This window comes from Sorex araneus, chromosome 1 (assembly GCF_027595985.1).
Source record: "Sorex araneus isolate mSorAra2 chromosome 1, mSorAra2.pri, whole genome shotgun sequence".
NCBI classification, from domain to species: domain Eukaryota; kingdom Metazoa; phylum Chordata; class Mammalia; order Eulipotyphla; family Soricidae; genus Sorex; species Sorex araneus.
The window spans coordinates 224507353-224532206 of record NC_073302.1 but is presented as its reverse complement, the minus strand read 5'-3'; the positions used below and the strand labels follow the sequence as shown (position 1 = coordinate 224532206).

At 39.9% G+C, this 24854-nt stretch overlaps 1 protein-coding gene and 1 pseudogene across 4 annotated transcripts in view; both read right to left on the bottom strand.

The window, feature by feature from the left end:
* The window catches only part of CAB39L (calcium binding protein 39 like), a 124683-nt gene that overhangs the window by 63100 nt on the left and 36729 nt on the right, over positions 1 to 24854 (bottom strand). The window contains exon 1 of one of the 4 annotated variants that reach the window (XM_004604489.3): positions 9870 to 10182. The exons of the other annotated variants lie outside the window; for them this stretch is intronic. The gene's annotated coding sequence lies outside the window, so the exon portion shown is untranslated. Of the gene's footprint in view, positions 1 to 9869; positions 10183 to 24854 lie in introns of those variants that run through there. 4 annotated transcript variants of the gene reach the window in all.
* On the bottom strand, positions 7633 to 7799 carry LOC129401195 (small nucleolar RNA U3; annotated as a pseudogene).

The window sequence follows — 24854 nt, the reverse complement described above, 5'->3', positions numbered from 1 at the left end:
CTACTCAGAGTTTCCTGCCTGCATGGGAGAGCCTGGCAAGTTCCCTGTGGTGTTTTTATATGCCAAAACCAGTAACAATGATGGGTCTCGTTCCCCTGACCCTGAAAGAGCCTCCAATGCAGCACTGTTGGGAAGGACATGTAAAGAGAGGCTTCTAAAATCTCAGGGCTAGGACGATGGTGACGTTACTGAGACTGCTCGAGAAAACCGATGATCAATGATGATGATGATGATGATTTAATGCATAGTAAACTGTATATATGATGTTGATATAGATGGACTGGAGCAAGAGCACAGCAGGTAGGGCGTTTTCTTTGCATGAGGCCGACCCCGGTTCTATTCCTCCGTCCCTCTTGGACAGCCCAGCAAGCCGCCAAGAGTATCCTGCCCACACAGCAGAGCCTGGCAAGCTCCCCACAGTGTATTCGATATGCCAAAAACAGTAACTACAAGTCTCACAATGGAGATGTTAGTGGTGCCCGCTCAAGCAAATCGATGAACAATGGGACAACAGTGCAACAGTACTATGATTTACATGTGTTATAGATACAGTATTTAAATTTGTGCATGGGAGATATATAGATTACATATAATACATATAACATGTTAGTAACCTTTATATGGAAAATATTTTATATGTTAGATAAGATAAAGACTACCTTTTACATATATATATATATATTATTTATTTATTTATTTATTTTTGCTTTCTGAGTTACACGTGTACTAGCAACGCACAGGGGTCACTCCTGGCTCATGCACTCAGGAATCACCCCTGGCAGTGCTCAAGGGACCATATGGGATGCTGGGACTTGAACCCGGGTCGGCCGCGTGCAAGGCAAACGCCCTACCCGCTGTGCTATCACTCCAGCCCCTATTTTTATTTTTTATCTTAACTTTCTCCTGCTAAGTAGAACAAAAAGTTACTGCTGGAGAAAGATTAAGAATACAGGAGTATGAGTAGGAATTGAAGGAAAGACATAAAAGCTTAAGATAACCAGTACTAGGAATAGTAACAGGAGTTACCAAGCAGTGATCTAATTTATTTTCAATGAAGATTCTAGTATAATTATTTTCAATAAAATTAAAGACTGTGCTGGAAAGATTTGTCTTTGCATTTGTGCAAATGCAGGGTGCATTTGTCTTGCTCAAGGCTGACTTGGTTCAATCCCTGGCACCTCATAGGGTTCCCTGAGCACTTCCAGGTGTGATCCCTAAATGAAAAGCCGGGACTTTGCTTAGGACTGTTATATGTGGCCCAACTCTCTCACCTACACACACACAAAAATGTGTCACTGTCACAATATTATTATATATCCTTGAATATCTTGGAAAATGTATAAAAATATTAAACAGAGCTTAACAATAGCATTTTTGAGAAATGAGAAAACTGTAATTCACAAACAATGCAATTATGTTCATGAGAACACTCTGGAGGGTGGGGGAGGGGCTCCTTGGTGCCACGCCTGCCAATCATTCCCAGCACTGCCCTGTAAGCCTAGTGCAAAGCCAGTGGCACTACCATATGTGATCCCCAGCGTCACAATAAAGAGTGTGAGATCCCCACTGCATGGCTAGCTGAAGTGTGGGAGTGAAAGAATCAGGGCTGTGCCTGGAACCACACCCTGAAGCACAGTGCTGAAAAAAGCCCATCACTGTGTGGATCCCTTATTTTAAAGAAAAGCCTAATGGGAAAAAAAAGGAGATGGAGGGAGGAGAAGGAAGAAGCAGACAGGAGGTAGGACGGGCAGGGGGCAGGCCTCGGGCACATGGGTTGTGCCATATGGCAGATCTGAACCAACAACACTGAAAACAGGAGAAAACTTCAACAACTAAACTTCAAAAATGTACCTGTCACAAAGGCACGCTGGGGGAGTGACAGAACCTGGGACCACCTCAATTCAATCTCCAGCACCACATATGGCCCCTGAGCACTGGGCCAGGAGTGGCTCCTGAGCATGAAACTTTGCTCCTGCTCAGAATGGAAAAATAGTACAGGGGTAGGGCATTTGCTTTGTACTGCCAACCCGGGTTCCATCCACAGTAGATGGTGCCCCAAGTCTGCCAGGAGTGATTCCAGAGTGGAGAGCCAGTAGTAACCCCTGAGCACTGCTGGGTGAGCCTCCAAAACAAAACAAATCAACAACAACAAAAAACTCTTGCCGTAAGAAGCTCTCTAGAAAACTAAGGTTTGCTGTCCATGCTGCCTCCTTTTGACTCAGGCAGAAGCTTCCAACAAACGCCATCTGGATTTTCCTTGGCCTCATGTCAACTTCTACCAAGCTGAGGGCCAGAGAACCCTGGGCTTAAAAGTGCTGCAACCAAAATATGCAGGCACATCACAAGAGAAATGTGTGAGCCCCAGCAAATACTGCAAGCGCCTCACCACACCAGTGAGGTGTGCAACCCTCACTGCAACAACCAAAGGAAAAAGCAAAATTAAAAAAATAAAAATGAAGGGGGAAAATTCTAGCGTTAATATGAATTGAGCAAATTAGTCAAATACACGATAATAAAACACAAACTCCTAGCTTTCATGTAGAAAAAACCCGAGCACCAGCCGGTTGTAGCTCCAAAGCTAGAGAAGATAACAACAGCACAAAAACATCACAAGATGTGTTTATCTGTTTAGTCCTTCAGTGAGCTATACTCCTTTTCTTTTCAATGCCAGGGATTAAACCTCAAATATGGAAGGTATGTGCTCTGCCACTTGGACCGTGTCACTGGTCCACAAGCTGTACCTCTAACTGCATGCAAGCAGCCACAGACCAATCTCTGAAATATGGTTAAGCCAATATTGTTAGCTGTATTATCTGAATTAAAAGCGTTATGATACTTTACACCTTTCTTGTTTTACTGCATTTAAAAAACACATTTTAAAGTTTTTTAAATACTGCATTTTTAAATTTTTGCTTTTTGGATCACACCTGGCGATGCACAGGGGTTACTCCTGGCTCTGCACTCAGGAATTACCCCTGGCGGTGCTCAGGGGACCATATGGGATGCTGGGAACCGAACCCAGGTCGGCCATGTGCAAGGCAAATGCCCTACCCACTGTGCTATCGCTCTAGCCCTAAATACTGCATTTTTTTAAAAAAGAAGTATTTCCAGAAATATTAAAGAGATTGAAGAAGAACTTCTACCAAACTAAAATAGAAAAGATCTAGAAGAACCTATCTTGTTTCTAGATAGAAAGCTGAATATCATTAACATGTCAATTATTCCATAAGTCCATGTTGAACACAATGCTCATACTCCCTGACTTAACAGTAATTACATTTCTGAAGTCTATCCTAAGAAAACAAACTAAGAGATTTTTAAATATATGTACAGCTTTTAAAACACATTTTTAATATTACTGAAATATAGTTGTATCTTATAATTGATGGGTTCTTATACTAATGGGCAAGCTTTGTTTTATATATATATATTTTGAATTTATAACTTCTTAGGCTTGATAAAATGTAGTTATGAAAAAGTTTATCAAGATATGAAATAACCTGAAAATGTTATAAAATAGTTATCAAATAGAAATAAGCTGAAAATGCTATAAAAATGTTATCAAAATTTGTATCATGTAAAGCATAACAGGACTATGCTGAAGAATACAAGAAGTTTCTTAAAAATTAAAAGAACAGAAAAAAGTTAGAAAAAAACAATTAAGAAAGTTAACAGCAACAGCCCTCAGAGAAGTTGGCTCTGAATCGTGAACCTCTTTTCCCTTCAAATTTTTAGTTTTTCCAAACTTTGTTTAATAGATCATGCAAATGTGTTTATAATAAAACCCTTCTCACAAATAATCATTTCAATGAATAAAGAACCAATATATCAAACCTAATTGTGGGCTATCTGACCATCATGTTTTTTCAAAGCATTAGTCAAACAAATATGATTTCTTTCACTTTTGCTAAGAAGTTCCATGAAGAGTAGGACTTGGCTCAGGCTGTGAAAAGAAAGCCAAAAATGATTATTCAGCTCTGCTCACAGGAACTCAGGCCCTGCAGATCTTAGAGTAGATTTTGGCATTATTCCCTTTCTTAATAACAGTTAAATATTTCATACTCCTGATTTATGCACAAGCACCGTCAAAGATCATCCAGAGTCAGTCACAGAAGTGAGTCATCTGAACACCGTCAGTAACAGAGGGAGTGTTTGAAGTGGAGCAGAGGTGGGGAACCTGGGAGAGGAAATCATTTGGGGTCTATACTGGCTTCATACCTTGTTCCTTGACATATTTTAAATGAGAATAAATAACCTGTCTGTAGGAGGCTACTGGCATTTTTTAAAACAGATCTTTATGTCCAACTTTTAATGGCAGTAATTCAATAGTAGCTCTAATTTCAAAGGTTTTCCACAAACATTTAGGAAATGATAAATTTGTCTCTGAAACAAACAACCAAAACCCCCCAAAAACAAAAACTCAAGACTTCCATAGAACACATCAATGAAAGTAGAACCAAAGGACCAGGTTCCACGAAGAAAGAGAGCTGGAAAACAAGACTCTTCCCCTTTAAGTAAGTTAGCTGCAATCAACAAGTGAGAACATCCTCAAAATTATTTCTTAGTTTGCTACTTCTAGTTCTAGCACTTTCTCTTAGTCAAACAAAAATATTAATCTAAATTTTGCCCCATAAAAGACTTAAGAGAAGCACAGCACAGCATTTACCATTTTGTTATTTGTCTTCTAACAGAACTTACAGACATTAAAAAGAAAAAAATAGAAAAAGAAAAGAAGATCCATGGGGACAAAGAGATCACTCAAGTATTGTGCATGACCTGGTGTTTAAATAGAATTTTAAAAAATAAAGCTAAAAATTCTGCTGATTGTGGTATCTCCCTAGGATCTCCTTCTCCCTCCCCCACACAAATCATAATTTAATATTGCCTTTACAGACAAAATAAATTAGGAAACATACCATATAGTATATAACACCCAATATATACTAAATGCTAAATCATCTTCCAATCAGTTCCTTCCTTCCTTCCTTCCTTCCTTCCTTCCTTCCTTCCTTCCTTCCTTCCTTCCTTCCTTCCTTCCTTCCTTCCTTTCTCTTCTTCCTTCCTTTCCCTTCCCCTCCCTCCCTCCCTCCCTCCCTCCCTCCCTTCCTCCCTTCCTCCCTTCCTTCCTTCCTTCCTTCCTTCCTTCCTTCCTTCCTTCCTTCCTTCCTTCCTTCCTTCCTTCCTTCCTTCCTTCCTCTTTCTCTTCTTCCTTCCTTTCCCTTCCCCTCCCTCCCTCCCTCCCTCCCTCCCTCCCTCCCTCCCTTCCTTCCTTCCTTCCTTCCTTCCTTCCTCTTTCTCTTCTTCCTTCCTTTCCCTTCCCCTCCCTCCCTCCCTCCCTCCCTCCCTTCCTTCCTTCCTTCCTTCCTTCCTTCCTTCCTTCCTTCCTTCCTTCCTTCCTTCCTTCCTTCCTTCCTTCCTTCCTCTCTTTCTCTTTCTCTCTTTCTTTCTGCACCAAGGATCAAATACAGAGCTTCATACAAGGGAAACAATTACCATACCCCCTGGTCACCACTATTTCATTTTAAAACAAACATCCACACTGTAGCTAGAAGAAATAACTGAATATGGATAGAAGCATACCTAGTATTTGTGTAGATATGAGTGAAAACTGGTAGATAACAAAGTATAAATAAGGTTTCTCACTGATCATCCTCTTTCTCGTTCCCACATGACCAAGAACGGGCTGGCAGCTGGCGCGGAGGGCTGGAGCATGTAGCTGCACGCAGCTGCCACAGGGTCGGGCCCTGCACCATGAACTCACCCTCCCTCCAGGCAGCGCGGCCCTCGAGAGCACTGCTGCAAAGACACCCAAAGAAAAAGAATGATTTTGTTTTTATGGGTTTTCTAGGCTTGAGGGCGGAAGAGTCTCTAAAATATGTAATTTATATAGAAATGGAAATCCTGAGAAAAGCTTTAAATGTACCCTCACTCATCTGGAAGCTTCCATTCAGACCACAGGGTGGTTCCCGGTGGTGGTGAAGTGACCAGGAAGTGCCAGGGACCAAACCCAGGGCTCCTGTATGCAAAGCATATGCTCTGGCCCTTTTATAGTGCCCTGGTCAGACTCACATCTAAGTGAAAACTTTAAAGAGAATAATGGGAATTACTCTTTAGCTCTAATGTAACACAGAAATTATTTTAAATTTGATTTGGTAAATAAACATAGGAGGACATACAACCAGTCACTTTATTCATTTGATTCACAGTAACAGCTCTTGACAGCTCCAGTCATTTGTCAGAGATAAAACTTTCTACATCTTAAGCAATTAGCACTTGCTAATGAGTAGTGACTTGATGTTAGAATTTCACAGTCTCAATTTATAACATGGTTTTGAAGCTAGGTTAGCATTCTCAAAAATTACTGTCAGAACTCACTAACTTTACAAATGGTAATTCTTCAAAACAGAATTATGGAGAAACTCAAAATTTACTGGTTTTCCCTATGAGTACTTATTATATAGTAACCAAATCATGACTGGGTAGCAATACCATGTACCTACAAACTGTCAGTCTATTAAATAGATTTAGAAGAGAAAAGATGAAAGTGATTTAGCTGAGGTTACATCTTCACCTACAAGACTTCTGGGTTTGTATATATTCTGATTTGGAGGTTCATATAATATTGCATCTTTCCAAAATTGGAAGGGACTAAATGACTTTCTGCTAGAAATGTAAGACATGTAAAGTCATAAAACTAGTCTCTTATTTCATTTACAAGTGGCAAAGTGAAAGTTTCAGTAGTAGCACTCAAACACTATGAACATAATTTAGGGCTGGAGGGTAGTACAGCAGGTGGGGTGCTCGTCTTGCATGTGGCTAACCCAGTTTCAATCCCTGCCCCACATATGGTCCTCAAAGTGCTACCTGGAGTGACCCCTAAGCACAGAGCCAGGAGTAGTAAATCCTGTGTACAGGTGAGTGTGGCATCAAAACAAAACAAATATAATTTAAGTACATGCTAACATAGCTTAAATAGTTTTTCCTTGTTAAGGGAATATCAGCTAAATATTATCTTTCGCTGCATTATAACCACATATATACAGTAACCACAGACATTCATATCTCATACAGAACTTTGTCCGAATTATTTCATCCTATTCCTATAATTAAACAGATACTTATTAAATATCTATATATAGGAGCTGGAGTGATAGCACAGCGGGTAGGGCATTTCCCTTGCATGTGGCCGACCCGAGTTCGATTCCCAGCATGCCATATGGTCCCCTGAGCACCGCCAGGGGTAATTTCTGAGTGTAGAGCCAGGAGTGACCCCTGTACATTGTAGGGTGTGACCCAAAAAGAAAAAAAATGTAAATACCTATATATATACTACACCAGTTTTAATTGTATCACACACACACACACACACACACACACCCTTGGAAGCCAGTATAAACTAAATTTGGGTAGCGCTTAATCTGAATTTTCTAACAGACTTCATTTCTTCCTATGGATCCTAGGACACATATGTAAACAAATATTTCTTTTGAGAAAAAAATGATACTTTACATTAAAATTTCCCATGAGCTCCAGATTCCTAGCTTAGAAAATGCCCTCCTACCCCCGCCCATCACTTTGCCTGTTCATTGAGAACTACTACCTCAAAAATTTTTTTTTTCATCATAAAACTACTCAGACTGCATCTTCTCCCTCTCCCTCTCCCAAGGGACGAGAACAGTCATCAAGGCAAAAGGCAGCTGCAACACCTAGAAGCAGCTTCATGCTCAAGAGAGGGTGCTCTGGCTTCTCATGACCTCATACTAACAAACTATAGAAATGATCCCCAAAAGCAGAGTCTTCACTGCCTCAATTCTTGTCAAGCCATCTCTTACATTAAAACAATGTATCCCCAAGTACCTTTCCTTTTTTGGATAGAAGGCTGGGGACTCATGGAAATGCTTCTCACTTCATGTTAGTGACCACAGAAAGAGTTTAGTCCTGATCTGGTAACTCTTTGCTAGGTATAGACTAATGTGCCAGACACGGATGAACTCAGAACAGCTTGATAACGTGTTTTGCTTTGTTCTGTTTTGTTTTTTAAAGCAAGAGCTAGAAATATTCCTGCAGCAAGCAAGGAAGAGAAGAAAAACTGATGTAAATGTAGATTAGATTTCATAAACCATACTTTCAATCTTGAAGATCCTAAAAGTATCTGGAAATTCTATTTATAACCATCTTTCCAAATACCCCTCCACCTCTTATCATATTTGCTTTTCTTCAAGCATTAATAATTTAGGATAAAAACAGTGTATTTGACAATTGCTTTAATATTTAGTTTTGTAAAAATATTTTTTAAGGGAGCAAAATTTTTTAAAGTATGAATGAAATATACTGTGAGCTATGGGAAAAGGCAAACAATCATTAGACAGGTTGTTTTCCTAGTAAGTTAGGTCCCAAATTCCCAACTATCCTCTCACAAACAAACTTCTGCAATACAAAACAATTTGTAAGTTGGAGATGACTTACTTTTTATTTTTATAATTATATACGGTGGGCTCAAGAAATGATGCCACCCTTATGGAAATGCCAGTGATTAGTTTAAAATATAAAAATATTATTCTGAAGATTGTGACACGGTATACAAATCTTGTATCTGTCTAAGGACTAAGAGTGGGAAGGAAATCTGTAAAACAGTAAAAGTTAGTTTGTTATATTATCTTTACTGTATTTACTTTTCACTTTAAGCTCAAGAGACTGTGAGCAGTAATGCTTTCTACCATCTGGCTGAGTTTCTTTTTTCTTATACATAGGTCATTAGGCTAAAAAAAAAAAAAAAAACCTTACAAAACTCACAAAACAAAACCTGTTCTACAGCTTCTGGAAACACAGAGGAAATATTAGAGAAAGTACAGCCATTTTACATCATGACTACTATACAAATCTTTTAATATTTTACTGATCCTCTGCTAAAGTTTTCTTTTCAGCTAAGTTATTCTGCCTTGAAGGACTTACTTGAATCAAATCAATAACTTAGGACACAGTTTTTGAGGCTGTCAGGGAGTAGATTAAAAACTTTGCTTAGAATATGGTGAATCTTTATGCAGTGAGTCAGTATAGCAGCTAACATTATATACTTCCTTCTTCCCACAGAATGATTATAGGTCTTCTATGAATTGCTTTAACAGATATAAAATTAGCATTCACTCTATGTTAAGATAATACAAATGAAGGCCTTATTAGAATATGAATACAAATTAAAGGAGCTGTTCTGTCCTGTCACTTACATAAATATAGACATCTGGCCATAAAATTCTTCAATAAAAAAATTATGTGAGAGTTTTGTCAAAATCACTACTTAATTAACTTGAAACCCACATGAACTCATTTTAATTTGCTCAATTATCTAATTTTTAAAATTCCCATAACTGAAAAAAATATAAAGTATGTATAACTGTATCTTACAAAACATGCATTGTAAATCTTTAATTTAATGGTACCCTTAATATTTACATTGTGGGGGAATGCGGTACTTGATAATACAAAACATCATTTTTAATGTACTGATAATAGATAATGTTTGAATTTTCAGTTGAAAGAAAACCATGAAAAATAGTACACTGCTATCATATTTTCAGAAATTCTTTGTAAATAAAAAACCATTTCCAAAATAAGATTATTTGGTGGACAGAAAATAGTTGGTAATGGTTCAAGTGCCTCAGGCCACAGAGAAGTATTGTTTTGTAGTTGTTTTTTTTATATAAAAAAAATCTCTCCTAGTAACAGCATTTCATCATGCAAAAAGAAACAAGGTATTAGCACAGTTTAAAATGGATACACAAGCATTAACTGTAAAATCCCAACTAAAACTACAGTCAACCATTTTTATTCTAGTTCTATGAATCAGTACCGGTAACCTGATTGCTACTCACCAACTGTTACACAGTCCAGACTTGTCTAAGCAACAAAAAGTTGATACATGGTGAGGTGCTGAAGACAGCTCTCTCCTTAGCTCAACGCTCTTTAGATGAAGCAGCCTGTATCTCCCATTTAATAGAAGGGACCTCCTATCACCACCGCATGAGAAAAAGTTTCCACAATCCGGACTTGACTTTCTGTCTCTCTTTGAAGAGTAACAGTTACCACGGGAAAACGTTAGCAGAAAATGACCACTTGAACGCTCACACAGAGCAGCTGTAAATTTCCACTCTCTTTGCCTGCGCTCGGATTCCAAGCCTTGCTTGTCTTTTAATCTGTCACAGGCAGTTCTGTTTCTGGTCAAACCAGCTTGCTTATGAGTTTTCTCCCTCTCCAGCACATACTTAGATACATACTATACAGTCACCGCACCAACGCTTCCTCCACCCTGCCAACGTCACAGGAATGTGTGGAGACCAATTAAGCTGGGACTAATTTAATTCTTGGCTTAACAAAAGAAAAAGTCCAAGATAAAATACTTTTCCTCCTACTTCGTTCTCTCCTCTTTACATTCTATGCTTATTCATGCATGGGGTTTTCTCAGCCTGATTAAAAATGTAAATAAAGGTTTCAAACAAAGGCGATAGTGATAATGATGTTCAACTGCTAATATGTCTGTTCCCGAGGAAAGATGCTATTCTCAATGATAAGAAAGTGTGGTGAGTACATACTCAAATATTTAGTATTGAGATTTTTAAAAGTACAGGTCTTAAAATGACAGTATTAATCACTTAATGTTAAATATAATTCTGTAAAATTTTAGTGGATTTTAAAATATGGCATATCTTGAAACTTATAACCAAAAAAGGGTTAAATTATAAAAACACAGAAAATATACTGACATCAAAAAGATCAGAGATGCGTATATCATCTATGTACAAACAAAAAGTAATTTTATTGCTTAGAAAGTACCCTTAATCCCACCCTCATACGTATTATCGGTCAAGATGCATCATACTTCCTTAGTGAAAAATTTAAAAGAGCAGAGGTTAGTTATTAAAAGCATTAACCTTTTCACTATTGTAATGTATTTATAGAGCAGAAATCTCTCTGAAAGTTTAGGGGAGAAGGAGCTGGGAGAAAAGCTGAGCGAGAAGGTCAGTAACAAGTCTGCATGACATTTGTAGGAGTCTTTAAAATTAGGAGGCTCTGAACTCAGCTTGGAATATGTGTGCCCGGGGGAGAAAGCTAGTTAGTCACAAACTTTGAGGTTCTGTTTCAGCTCCTTAGCTCCAAAGACGTCTATGTTTTCTGTCTCCCACATTTTCCAGTCAAAATGCATGAAATCTTTTGGTGACAAATCATCCAAAATACAGAGCTTACTAAGAAGTTATTAGATTGTATATACTTTAATATTTGATTCCTACTAAACACTTTTTAAATGTGTACTAAGATGCACACATCTAAAAAGTGTTCACACAGTGGGCCAGGGTCACAGCACATCATGTAGGGTGCTTGCCTTGAGCATGGCCAATCGGTTTCATTCCTCACAGCACGTTACTCATGCACTGTCAGGAATGATCCCTGAGCAATGAACCAGGAGTAAGCCCTGAGCACCAACTAGAAGTGGCTCCTCCCCAAAAAAGTGCACACAGAGAGATCACAAAAATAACCCTGTAACAAACACAGAATTGACATATATCTAAAAAGAAATACTACAAACTTTGCGAACATAACAATGAAACTAGAAACTATTTTTTTTAATTTTAACAAGCAAATTAACTTTTTAAAATGCTTAGTACTTGAAAATTCAGAGAGAACAGTTTCCTCAAAATTATTTAGATGGAGAATTAAAAGTATATTACGGTGACTTCTGTTTTCAGGTATGATGAAATAACAGGGACTAGTTTTACTTTTCTGTCTTATATAAATGTTAGAAATGGCCAAAATATATAAAAACATTGGTTTTCAGACACTGGACACCAGGCAGCTCGGCCAATTATCCCTGGAAGAAGGAAAACAAATAAGGTGCGACTTTCAACTGCTGCAGCCTACAGGGCAGAAAAAGGGAACTCAAAAGAAAGTGTGACAGGCGGCAAGGGGGGATCAAGAGGCTGGAGTACACGCTTCACATGCTGAAGCCTCATGTTTTACCTCCAGTACCACTTGGTCCCCTGAGCACTAAACATGGAGCAAAAACACCCTCCCCACAGCTTCACAGAACTCAGGAAACCTGATCATTCATTCACCAACTCTGTACAAAATGCTATAACTCAGTAGCCAGCAAACAGAAAAGAGAGGGCAGGGCATCTGGGAAAGGCGTGATTACTAATCTGGAGGCTCTCTGAAGCCTCTTTCTGGAGCTTTGTAGAGGTTTCATTATAAAAGCACAACTGAACTCACTGGCTAGTAGCAGCAGATGCATCCTTCAGCCTTTGCTTCCTGTAGGCTTGGGGGCTAGGGCTCGGAGTTCCCATCCTCTAGTCTAATCACAGGGGTGGCTCCCTGACAAGCAGCTCCCTTCCATTACTGAGTCCCCAAAGACGAGCTCCTTAACATAAGAGAGAAGTCTTTATCACTCTCTGCACTTTGGAAATAAAGAGGTTTTGGCTGCCCTGGAGTTGTGTATAAAAAACAAAACAAGGCATAATATATATATTTATTTTTGCTTTTTGGGTCACACCGGTGATGCTCAGGGGTTATTCCTGGCTCTGCACTGAGGAATCACTCCTGGTGGTGCTTGGGGATCGAACCTGGGTCAGCCACATGCAAGGTAAATGCCCTACCCACTATGCTATTGCTCCAGCCCCAAGAAGAAATATATTTTGGATGAAAAATATATACATATAATCACAATATTGCAGAGATGCTTATGTGTAATCAATAAAATTGCATTGACAAAAGAATTAGTGTTTTTAAAATAAATTTTAGATTGCCAGTGACCCGACACAAAATAATTTAGCTAAAAAGAGAAATTAAGGAGCATGTAACCAAAAGTTGAGGATAAGAGCAGCGGTTTAGTTTCTCTTGTGGGCAGAGATCAGAGATGCGCTAAGCATCCCCCAGTCAGGGAAAATCTCTTCAGCAAAGACCTGTCCAGCCCAGTAGGTCAGGTGCCAAGGCCAAGAAACCCTATATGAAAACTGACTTCAGCTTGCACTTAAACAGTGTCACTGGGCATTGTTCTCTCTCCTGCAATACTTTCTTCTGATACTCTCTTCATTTGTAGTTAGAATCTCTACTGATGGCCAAAAAAAAGAACCCCTGTCAGATTAGCATAGCCTTGGCCCACCGATCTCGGGAGAACCCCCTGGATCTCTCTCTGAGCAATCATATCCAACTCAAGTCACTAACTGTGGACAAGTTACCATATCCATTAGATGGAGGGTGTTGGGGGAGGAGGAGGCGCTCATAAGACAGCTTGGCTCTGAGTGAGTCAGGGGTGCCTGGGGCAAGTGAGAGGCTATGAAAGAGCAACCTCAAGTCTTCGATCAAGTTTATTTGCAGTGATTAAGAGGAACATTGGGAGGAGATTATCCACATTATGATTTACTTGCAAAGCATGTATCATTGGATTCACTCAATTACATCTGGGCATCACATCACACCATCCCACAAGCCAACCTGGTTGCTCAATCCCCATAGCTGCCCCTTTACCACATCTGTACTTTCAAGAACGGTCCTGCCGAACAGGGGGCGAGTTTTTCAAATGTGACTAACAGGGGACTCATCCTTGCTCAAACTTGTTTTTTACTGAATCCAGCTCCAAGATTTCTGTTGGTTATTTGTTTCTCAATCAAGTTGGAAGTAGCTTCTTATGGTTGAGCATCCTATAGCTCATTCATATATGCTTAATTCCCCCCACCTCACTTGCCCTGGTCCTAAGACATAATAAATCAAGCAAGGGAAAGGAAAAAATAGAACACTGACAACAAAACCTCCCACATGGAAATGAGAAGTTGAAGAAATATCAATCTATAAATACAGAATTATTGTTTCACAGGAAAAGCAAGCTTCCTGGTCCTTAAAGAAGAGTGGTCTCTTAGTTACCAAACTGGTGGCCTCTAGTTCTAATCTTTTTACACTCTGGGTAAATCATCCCTTATCAATTATCCTCCAGAATCCTATTTGTGAGTGTCTTTAACGGGAGTCCCCGATTGAAATTTTCTTGATGAACCAATGCGTTTGTTTTAGGGTCAGACTTATGGGTCTAGAAGTTGTCAGGAGATAGGAAGTCACAGGTCTTTAATTCTCAGGCTTGAATTTCCTTAGCAGCTGTTCATAGGGTCCCTTTAGCCATTTTACCTCTAATTTTCTATTAGTGAAAGTCAGACAGTTGATTTTTTAAAAAAATTTATTTATTTTGGCTTTTTGGGTCACACCTGGAGATGCTCAGGGGTTACTCCTGGCTCTGCACTCAGGAATCACTCCTGGCGGTGCTCGGGGGACCACATGGGATGCTGGGCATCAAACCTGGGTCCGCTGCGTGCAAGGCAAACACCCTACCTGCTGTGCTATCGCTCCAGCCCCAAGACACAGTTAATTTTTAACCTGTTAGGATTTCTGTCTTTGAAATGCTCCAAAGTTCTCTCTGCCCATTACTCAACCACCATGTTAAGCTAGTCGTTTTCCTCACAAATGGGCCAAGCTTATTCTCTATATAAGTCCACATCCCAATAGACTGCTCTGCATTCTGGAGTTGACAGACAACTCTGCCCAGGGGAGAGACAGAGCAGATGCCTGGGTCATCCAGTCATTCCTCACCAGGCCTTTCCTTCCAGTAAAATCTCACGATCTCACATATTCTACCTCCTTGCTTTTTGCATACTTATTTAGCTCAGGGCTGAGACCACACGGAGAGGCAAAGAACAGGGATTAAAAGGATGTAAATTCTTATGGTCTCTGATTGTGTATATGCTCTCTGGGTTATCCTTTTCCATATTACTCTTAATGTTTATTTTTTTAAATTTTGAGGTCCTACTCAACAGTGCTCAGAGCTACTCCTGGCTCACTGCTCAGGGGTCATTCCAGGTCATTCCTCAGTGCTCAGGGACCATGCAGTGTCGGGGATTAAACCCAGTTCTCTAACCCAGAGCCTGTTTAGCTCTCCCTCCGGTTTGCCACAAGCTCATTCTGTTTTCTATCTCAAATTCTTTGACTTAATTTCTTCACAGGCAGATCTTTGCAAAACATTTTTGCTTTTCTTCTGATTATTATCCACTATATTTACCTGTGACTTTGCTCACTTACAGTATCATCGTTAAAAAAAAGGGGGGGTGTGGTTTTAAAACCTGGCAAAGGGAGAGGGCCAGAAAGACAGTACAAAGGGCAGGGTGTTTGCTTTACATGCAGTCAACCTGGGTTTGATCCTTGGAATCCCATATGATCTTCTGAGTCTGCCAGGAGTGATCCCTGAGTGCAGAAGCCAGAGATAAGCCCTGAGCACTTCCAGGTGTGGCCCCCAAAGAAAAAATATCACAATAGTAGCAACGTCTGTAGAATCTTAAGCAAAACTTGCATTTCCATTGATTGGCCTTTATTCATATTATTATTTGATGATAGCATTAAAATTTTTTTAATTGAATCATCGTGAGATACAGTTACAAAGCTTTCATGTCTGAGTTTCAGTCATACAATGATTGAACACCCATTCCTCCACCAGTGCACATTTTCTACCACCAATGTCCCTAGTATCCCCCCCATTCTGCCCCTCCCCCTGCCTCCATGGCAGACAATTACCCCCATACTCTCGCTCTACTTTTGGGTATTATGGTTTGCAATACAGATACTGAGAGGCTATTACATTTGGCCCTTTATTTATTTTCAGCACACATCTCTCATCCTGAATGATTCCTCCAACCGTCATTGACTTAGTGATCCCTTCTCTATTCCAGGTGCCTTCTCCCCCAGCTCATGAGACGGGCTTCCAATTATGGAGCAATATTCCTGGCCCTTGCGTCTACTGTCCTGGGGTGTCAGTCTCATGTTATTTTATATTCCACAAATGAGTGCAGTTCTTCTATGTCTGCCCCTCTCTTTCTGACTCATTTCACTTAGCATGATACTCTCTATGACCATCCACTTATAATCAAATTTCATGACTTCATCTCTCCTAACAGGAATTACAGCCTTTTTTACTGCAGAAAGACAGAACTTTCAGAACCTACCTGTGCCTTATCTTGCCTACGTCTTTTATAAGGAAACCGGGCTATTACATTCATTAATTTGTTTCCTAAAATAATAAGATTCTGTTTGTAATTCAATCCATTACTCTACCCATTGTACTTATCCCCATAGAATAGTATCAGCCTCTATATTTTCTCAATATAATTTTTTACTCTATTTTACACTATTTTTATATTTATCCTAAGGAAGCACGTATGTAAGAAGTCAAGAGAAACAGCTCTCTGCACTCAGCACATGCTTTGCATATAGTTGGCCCAGGATGAAGTCCCAGCACCACATAATCCTCCAAACCCCTCTGGGAGCAATCCTCAAGCACAAAGCCAGGAGTAGCCCCTAAACACAGTCAGGGGTGGCCCCAAAACAAAACCCAAAAACAAAAAGAGGAAAGCATTTTCAAAGCCTCATTACTACTCACAAACAAAAGCAAAACAAGTAAGTTTGAAGTCCACAACTATGGAATTACAATTAATCTTGTAGTTACACATCTACTACAATGGAATACTGAAAAGCTCACATTAGTTGGAATACTGACAATTATTTTCTTCTTGGATTCTTGTATGTCCTCCAAATGTTGTATAATTGACATCTGGCGTTCCTACGCTCACTAGCTTTATTTCTAAACTTCCAGAGCCAGTTCTTAGAACAGAGAATGTCATGCTCTCATGGTCCGGCACTATTCTGGCCCCCTGCTGGTACTGAGCTGCAGTTGCAGCTACGAAACTTAAACCCCCTGACAGTAAGATCTAAGATCACTCTAACTTTCAGTTCAGTCCAGGGAAGACTACTTTGCTTCTCACTGTCACTGGATCACTGTCATCCTGTTGCTCATCAATTTGCTCAAGCGGGCACCAGTAACATCTCCATTTTTATATACATATCAATAATATTTTAGTAATAAATAGACACAGTTTCTCAAGGATGTTATAAGTTCTTCTGAGCATTCTATAAATACTGAGTGACTAGTTTCTTGGGCCAAAGTCTTCAGACTCAGGCAGATCTAGATTTGAATGAAATCTGCCTATGTCCAAGTACTCTCTTACTAACTTGGAGATAACAGTATAAGCTTCCATGACCAGTCTGGAGGATCAAGTGAACAAAGTGAACAGTACGTGTGTGTGTGTGTGTGTGTGTGTGTGTGTGTGTGTGTGTTAAAGGATAGACATTTGTCAAAATAAAAACCAGGCAGGCAGATATCTCGGTGGTTATGGTGTACCATGCATCTGCAGGGATTCACTTTCCATCCTCACACTGCATGACCCAGAAGTAGAGTTACTGGATCATGTAGGAAAAAAACAGCAACTAAACTAAGAAGAAAGAGGAGAGAGAGAGAGACAGAGAGAGAGAGGGACAGACAGACAGAGACAGATATGGAGGGGAATACTATGAAAATGTCCAACAAAAGAGAACTTTAAGAATATTAAAAATTAAAGGGCATCAAGGAGAACCCTGTCCAAACATGTAATCTAATTTCATTCAAGGTCCTTTTTCAGTTCTTACAAAGAAAGGGTATTAGGGATAAAAAAGTTGTCCTGAGAACTACATAGGACACTGGAAGGAAATTTTGTGAGAATTAGGGGCTGGAAGGCAAGAGCAATAGTATAGCAGTAGGTTGACCCTGCATGGCTGACCCAGGTTCGAACCCTATGTGTTACCACAAACCCCACCAGGAAGGATCCCTGAACTCAGAGCCAGAAGACACTCACTCTCCACAAACACAGAGAATTCATTTCTCCCATTTCTCTCATAGTGTCTGAGAAGACACTATGCAGTATAATGAAATCAAAACTCACATCACCCACAAAATTAACATGAAATGCATCAAAAATTATACATAAGACCTGGTAACACCTAGAAGACAGGGAGGAAATATATCAGTATTAGTCTTGGCAATGATTTTTAAAATTGATACCAAAAGCACAAATAAGAGCAAAATTAGATCTATATCAACTCTAACATTTCTGTAGAGTAAATGGAACAATGAGTAATAAGACAATTTACAAAATGGGTAAATGGTTCTATGAATCATTTATTGGATGAGAATAACATCAAAACTTCATATAAAAATTCATTCAATATAAGAAAACATCTGATTCAAAATGAGAGAACAAATAATTATTTTACTAAAAGTGTCAAGAGTGGTCAACAAACACATAAAAAGATGCTCCATATTACTAAACACCAGAGCAACACAAATAAAAACCACAATAAAAGACTGGTGAGATAGTACAAAGGGTCATGCTGGGCATGTGGTCCCCAGGGCACCGCTGGGAGTGGCCCCAACATTGCATTGGAAGTTTCTTTGAGCACCACTATTTTTTTTTAAATTTATTTATTTTTAATTAGAGAATCACCGTGAGGGTACAGTTACAGATTTATACACTTTTGTGCTTATACTTCCCTCATACAAAGTTTGGGAACCCATCCCTTCACCAGTGCCCATTCTCCACCACCCGTAAACCCAGTGTCCCTCCCACCCTCCCCAATCCCATCTCCCCCCCACCCCACCCTGCCACTGTGGCAAGGCATTCCCTTCTGTTCTCTCTCTCTAATTAGCTGTTGTGGTTTGCAATAAAGGTGTTGAGTGGCCGCTGGAGCACCACTATTTTTTTTTCAATGTTGCTCACAACAGTTTATTACAATCAATATTTCACCACCAATCCCAATACCATTATTTCGAATTTTTCCACTACTACTCACACCTGCCCCAAAAGCACATATTATTTTTTTTTAATTCTTTTATTAAGTCACCATGTGGAAAGTTACAAAGCGTTCAGGTTAAAGTCTCAGTTATACAATGCTCAAACACCCATCCCTTCACCAGTGAGCACCACTATTTGTGCCCCCTCCCCCCACAAATCACAAGAAGATATCGCCTGCTTTAATTCCTATCAAGAAGACAAGAGATGCAGATGCTGGTTAGAGACTGCTAGTGGGCATGAACACTGGTCCATCCATTACAGAAAACAACATGAAGTCTCCTCAGAAAATTAAAAATAGAGCTACCAGGGGGTATGGTGCCGCCAGCAGGTCAACCTGTACCTGTGGGGCGAGTGCACCAGCCTGATGGTGCCTTCAGGCTTCCTGATAGCCCAAAATTGCTCCTGTGCCTTTGGCCAGACCCCAACAACTTGGGGCCAAGTTTACGAAGAAATTAAAGGGCCAAAAATTAGGTCTGTGGGAGACACACCCACAAACCACCTCCAGCTCCGCTATATAAGCTCATTTACTGGCCTTATTTCAGAGACCCATAAATTTCAAAAGAGATCAAAAGACACAGTTAGGACCTGTAGCACAGAGGTAGGCGGGAACCTGTGACAGAGAGCTCCAATTCCACTTGGATAGGAACTGGGCCTCCTCCCCCCCAGGTCCCCAGTTTTCCAGCAGCTTGGCAGTCACACCTACAAACTGCCCTGGCACCACGTAATCTCATCAACGGCCAAGACCCAGGGACTATAAACTAAGACTCCTGAGAGTGCCGCAGAACGTCCTGACCCGGCGCCAGGCTGTCTTCACCAGGGTGCCCCAGAGGGAGGTGGGTGAGAGCCCTCCCCACCCCAAAGGACCCAGTTCCGGCAGCCGAAAACCTCCACAGTCCAACAGCCGAGAAGCTCAAGGCCAGTACCCACATGCTTGGGCAAGCCTCATGCATGAGTGAAGGAAGCCCTACAGAACCCAAGTAATGCAGAACTTTGTGACCTTGGAACTTTGTGAGCCCTTGGTCCTGGGCTCAACAGGACCAGGAGTGAAGATCCTCTGCCCACTTTCCCCAGCCTCCAGAGACCCAGGGGTCATGCCCATAAGCCACCTCCTGCCGGCGCTAGACAATCCGGTCATCGGCCACTGTGCAGATCACACAGCTGCTTCTCCCGAAAGGGAGCATAACATGAGACCCCGTAACTATGCCAACGGACTCCATGCCAGGCTGTTTCACACGGGGCGCACCAGCAGGGGCGGGTGAGAACCCTCCCTGTCCCAAGTGACCTAGCTCCAGCAGTCAAAAACCTCCATAACCAAACTGCCGCCATGCTCAAGGCTGCTCCCCATGTGCTCGGGCCAACCCTCACATATGAGTAAACATATTCCTGGACATATCATAAAACACTCCCTACTCATTCTCCATAATTACCACACCACATTTGACAGGGTTCTGATAGTAGGCAACAAATCATAGAGGGAAATATATAAATGTATGCATATATACATATTTTCAGAGATATATACCAAAGTTCATATCACTCAAACTTTAACAACATGTTAGTGATATCCTAGAGAATGTCTTAATGGCTCCTGCCAAAATAGAACAATCTTCACACTGTTTCCTACATGAATATTTTGTAAGCAGTTCTTCATAACAGACAATACGAAATATGTTATTACATTTGTGTTTTGGGACAGAGATTGGGGTTTGGGATGGAAACATCCCAAATTTGGTGGTGGAAAGATGTAATGGTGGTGGGATTGGTGTTTGAATACTGAATGTAATCAAATATTGTGAACTAACTTATAAAATTAAAAAATTTTTTACAAAAGTAATGTGGAGTTCATGCCCAATTCAATCAGCTTAATCAATGGCTGAATAAATAGCAGTGCTTCTACGTTATAAAAAAAAATAAATAGAGCTACCAGATAATCTATATCATCTAGTAACTCTATTTCTGAGTATACACCCAAAGAAAATGAAAACAAGACTTCAAAAAAAATCTATGTGTTCCCATGTTTATCATACTATGATTAGCTAAGATATTTAAACCCACCCAAAAGCCCATCAATGGATGAATGGGTAACACAGATGTGCTTTCTATTTTGCCAGAAGAAAGGAGGAAATCTTCCCATTTGTGACTATATGGGTCAATCTTAAGCACACAAGTAAGTCAGAGAGAGAAACAAATACTATATGAAATTATGTGTGGAATCTAAAAAAAGACAAAGGTGATAAACAACCAATAGTAAAATAGTAGCTATCAGGAGGGTAAAAGGTGGGAGGTTATAAAGTAATGTTCACATTACAAAAGTAAAATCTTGTAATAAACAATTCATAGAGCTGTAATGTTCAGTATAATGAATATAAACAATAATATTGTACTATAGTTATGAAATATAATAAACATTACACTGGCACTTATATTAGGATATAAACGTATCAAAGTACCACTATATAATTTAAATTTGTACACTTACAAACTTTATTTATCAAACTTAATTTTTTAAAAGAAAAACAAAACAAAAGAAAACAAAGCAGAAAGACTTGATAGTCCCCTGATACCCTAAAGACATGAGCTGATAGAGGACAAAGTAAGTCTGAAAAGTAAGAACACAGCACAGGGCCCAGTAGGAAAAGGACACACCGCCAGTCCTGAGAAATTAAATACAGTAGCTCTAGGGGGTCCACTGGGCGCTCAGTGGTAGATTTGCATTGCATGCAGGAAGGCCAAAAGGGGCCCGCTAGGGCTGCTGCTTGGGTTCCCTGAAGCCACAATAGTGTGTGAGCTCCAGTGGACTGCACCTAAGTATGAGCAAAAGAACACAAATGAATACGTGACTTCGGGTGAGTACGGCCACCAAAACTTATGTAAGACCACAACTCTAAAGTGTGACCCCTCAAGCATGTATGCAAGCGCCACAAGTGTGTGCAAGCTCCAGCCATCACGCTCAATCAACCATATATAAACTCTAATACAGGTAGCATACTTCGACTGCCTGTCTGGAACACGGAATGGCAGGCTGAGTTTCACTAGCAGTACCCGACATAATGAACAGCAAGGGCAAAATTAGAATTCTAAAAGATTAAGGATGTGGTAACAGAGGCACACGCATGAATTACAGTTCCCAAGTGTATGATAAGAAATGGAAGTTGAGCTTGAAGGGCTATTAAAAGGAGGTTTTGTTTACTTTTTATTTCACTTTGGAACTCAGGTGAGTGACTGGAATAGATATGAGGAAGATGCAAGATAAGAAAGCAATTAAGAAATGGGCAAAGATATTTGAGTCAATGATGGAAAAGGATTAAAAACATGGTGGGAAGTTTAGTTTTTTAGAAGAGTAATTATATATATTATATATATGATTACATATATCAGTAAGAAGGAAAATGTAAGCACAGAGACAGAAGGATGAAGTTAGGAAGCTAATGTTTGCTTCACTTTTTTCAAAATGTTTTTCAAATGTTTAAAAAAAAGTCATCTGAAAAGAACATGAGGGAGTAGCAGAATATGCAGCTAAGTATCTAAAACATGTAATCATATATAAAACAAACAAAAAACATGTAAGTATAGCTTTTTTTTAAAAAAAGGGAGGGCAGAGAGAAAGTGCAGGAGTCAAGGTGTTTGACTTGCTTGCAGCCCACTCTGGTTCAATCCCCAGAACATATATGGTAGGTACCCTGAAAATCGCAAGGAATCACTTCTTTTTCTTTTTTTCAACTGTATTAGAAAAGTTTAATACCGGATTTTCATAACAAACCAGACAGAAAAACATATAATAAAAATAGCTTAATTTAGAAGTTGAAATATCTGATCTTAGTAGATATTAGTAGACATTGATAGGATATTTCAATTCTCCCCAAATCAATACAACTCTTCAAAGAACACTGAATATTCTCTAGACCATATGCTTGAGGATTTTTTTTTTTAATTTTATTGAATCACTGTGAGATAGTTACAAGCTTTCATGTTTGAGTTAAAGGAATAACTTCTGAGCATAGGGTTCCCCAATAAAATGGACTGTAACTCACGCCAAATTCTAAGATTAATAGTTGTTGGTGCCCAACCAGATCATGAAGATGAGTCCTTGGATGCTGCCCTGCAAGCTGAAAGCAGAACCAGGACCCCACTTTGCACTAAGTGGGCGAGCCTAAGCTTGTGAGTCTGATTGATATAGAAATGGCCAAACCAAGCCTCGGTGGCCAGCAAATTCCCGCCGCACAAAGAAGCAGCTTCCCCTTCTCACATATCTCAGGCCTAGCTAACCTTTAGATCTAAACATCTTCTGTTTATCACAGACCCCAGGTGTGAGGTAGTCCTAAATCCTGACCTATAGAGCCTAGTGCTAGACCATGTTTTCTTCCTTGGAAACTGTAACTGACCATGTTTTCCTTCCTGTAACTGATCATATTTTCTTTCATGGATTTATTATAGCCATTTGCCTCCAAATAGGGCAAAACAATGTATACTTTGATACATGCTCATCTGTACCTTCTGTTCCTTGTTTTGACTCTTCCTACTCTGTTGAATTCATTGGGCGTGATTAGAATAAACCAGCAAATAAGAGGAGGCTGAGAAGGCTGCTCTTGGTCACCAGATCTGAGGGAGTCCTGTGATCCCTCCCTGAAAAAGTATTTCTCTCATGTTCCTTATCTCAGCCCCTCAGACCGCCTAACCGTACAACAAATAGTCACAATTCTGTAACATCGAAAATGAGAGAAGCAGGCACCTTTGTATATACCATCTGGCAATTCCACTTTTATCTAAACAACATAGCACTATATAAAACACAATTAATTTTCATTTAACATCTCAATCTGGAAAACAAAAGATGAAATAAAAAAGAAGTCACTCTAAATACTAAGTTAGCAAGAAATCTTATACCCTTTCATAGGCAGGCCCAAGCCATTTGTTAGCAGAAAGCATACAGAAGACAGGCCTTCACCCATGAAAGACTGAAGGGGGTGAAATCTCCAGGGGGGGATGGGGTAAACAATAAAACTAAAAAAGACATAGCCATTGCCTAGCCCTAAAGTACTCCAAATACTGTGGAAATAGCACTTCAATCATTCCACATCTGAAACAATGATAGTAGTTTGCCAGGACCCATCAGGATGAGCCCCCATTCCTAATCCTGACATCCCATTGCAACCTAACCTATGTATCCCATCCGTCCCTAAATTTGAGTATCATCTCTGACCCACCGTGCTGCTCTCCTGACTTTATGCCCCAAGGGTAATCCCTTCATTCCTCATTAAAGTGGGTCCAATTTTATATTCCAATACTTATTACTCAGCCAAAACACATTTAGTCTCCACTTCCTCCATGAAATTTTTTTTTGTTTGTTTTTTGGGTCACACCCAGCAATGCTCAGGGGTTACTCCTGGCTTTGCACTCAGGAATTACTCCTGGCAGTGCTTGGGGTACCATATGGGATGCCGGGGATCGAACCCGGGTTGGCCGCGTGCAAGGCAAACGTCCTACCCGCTGTGCTATCGCTCCGGCCCCATCCTCCATGAAATTTTTCTAAAACAAAAACCACACTCTTCATTGGACAAACACTTCAGAGTCCCAATTACGCCAAATCTATATTTGATGCTGGGGATTAACAGGGAACAGGACAGATACTTTTCTTTCTTGATGGTTATTAGGAGTAATCACCATCAGCTCCCTCTCCTTTCTCACTGCTGGCATCCTCCATCCCTACTGGAGAACAAACTTGCTTTCAGTAATGCTACTATTTTACTACAAATAATTCCCTAATTTAAATGAGTCTAGTTAAGCCATTTCCCTAAATTAGCATATGCTTAGAGATACACGTACACGTCATACTAAAATAAGTTAACAGATACATTCTTCACTTTGATCATCAGAATTTTTACCATGTTACAACCCACCTCTCTTGCAGGCAGAACTGTCTCTAAAATTATGAAGCACAACTGCTAGCCAGCTAATAGAATTATGCTGCCAATAAAATTAGACTGAAACTGTGTCTATGTTGCTAATCATTAAAAAGATGTTTGGAATACTAGTGAATGCACACAATGAACATAATTATCTGTTACTGTGTTTCTTGGCTCTGGTGTTCTGTAAACTCCTGTGTGGAACACATGA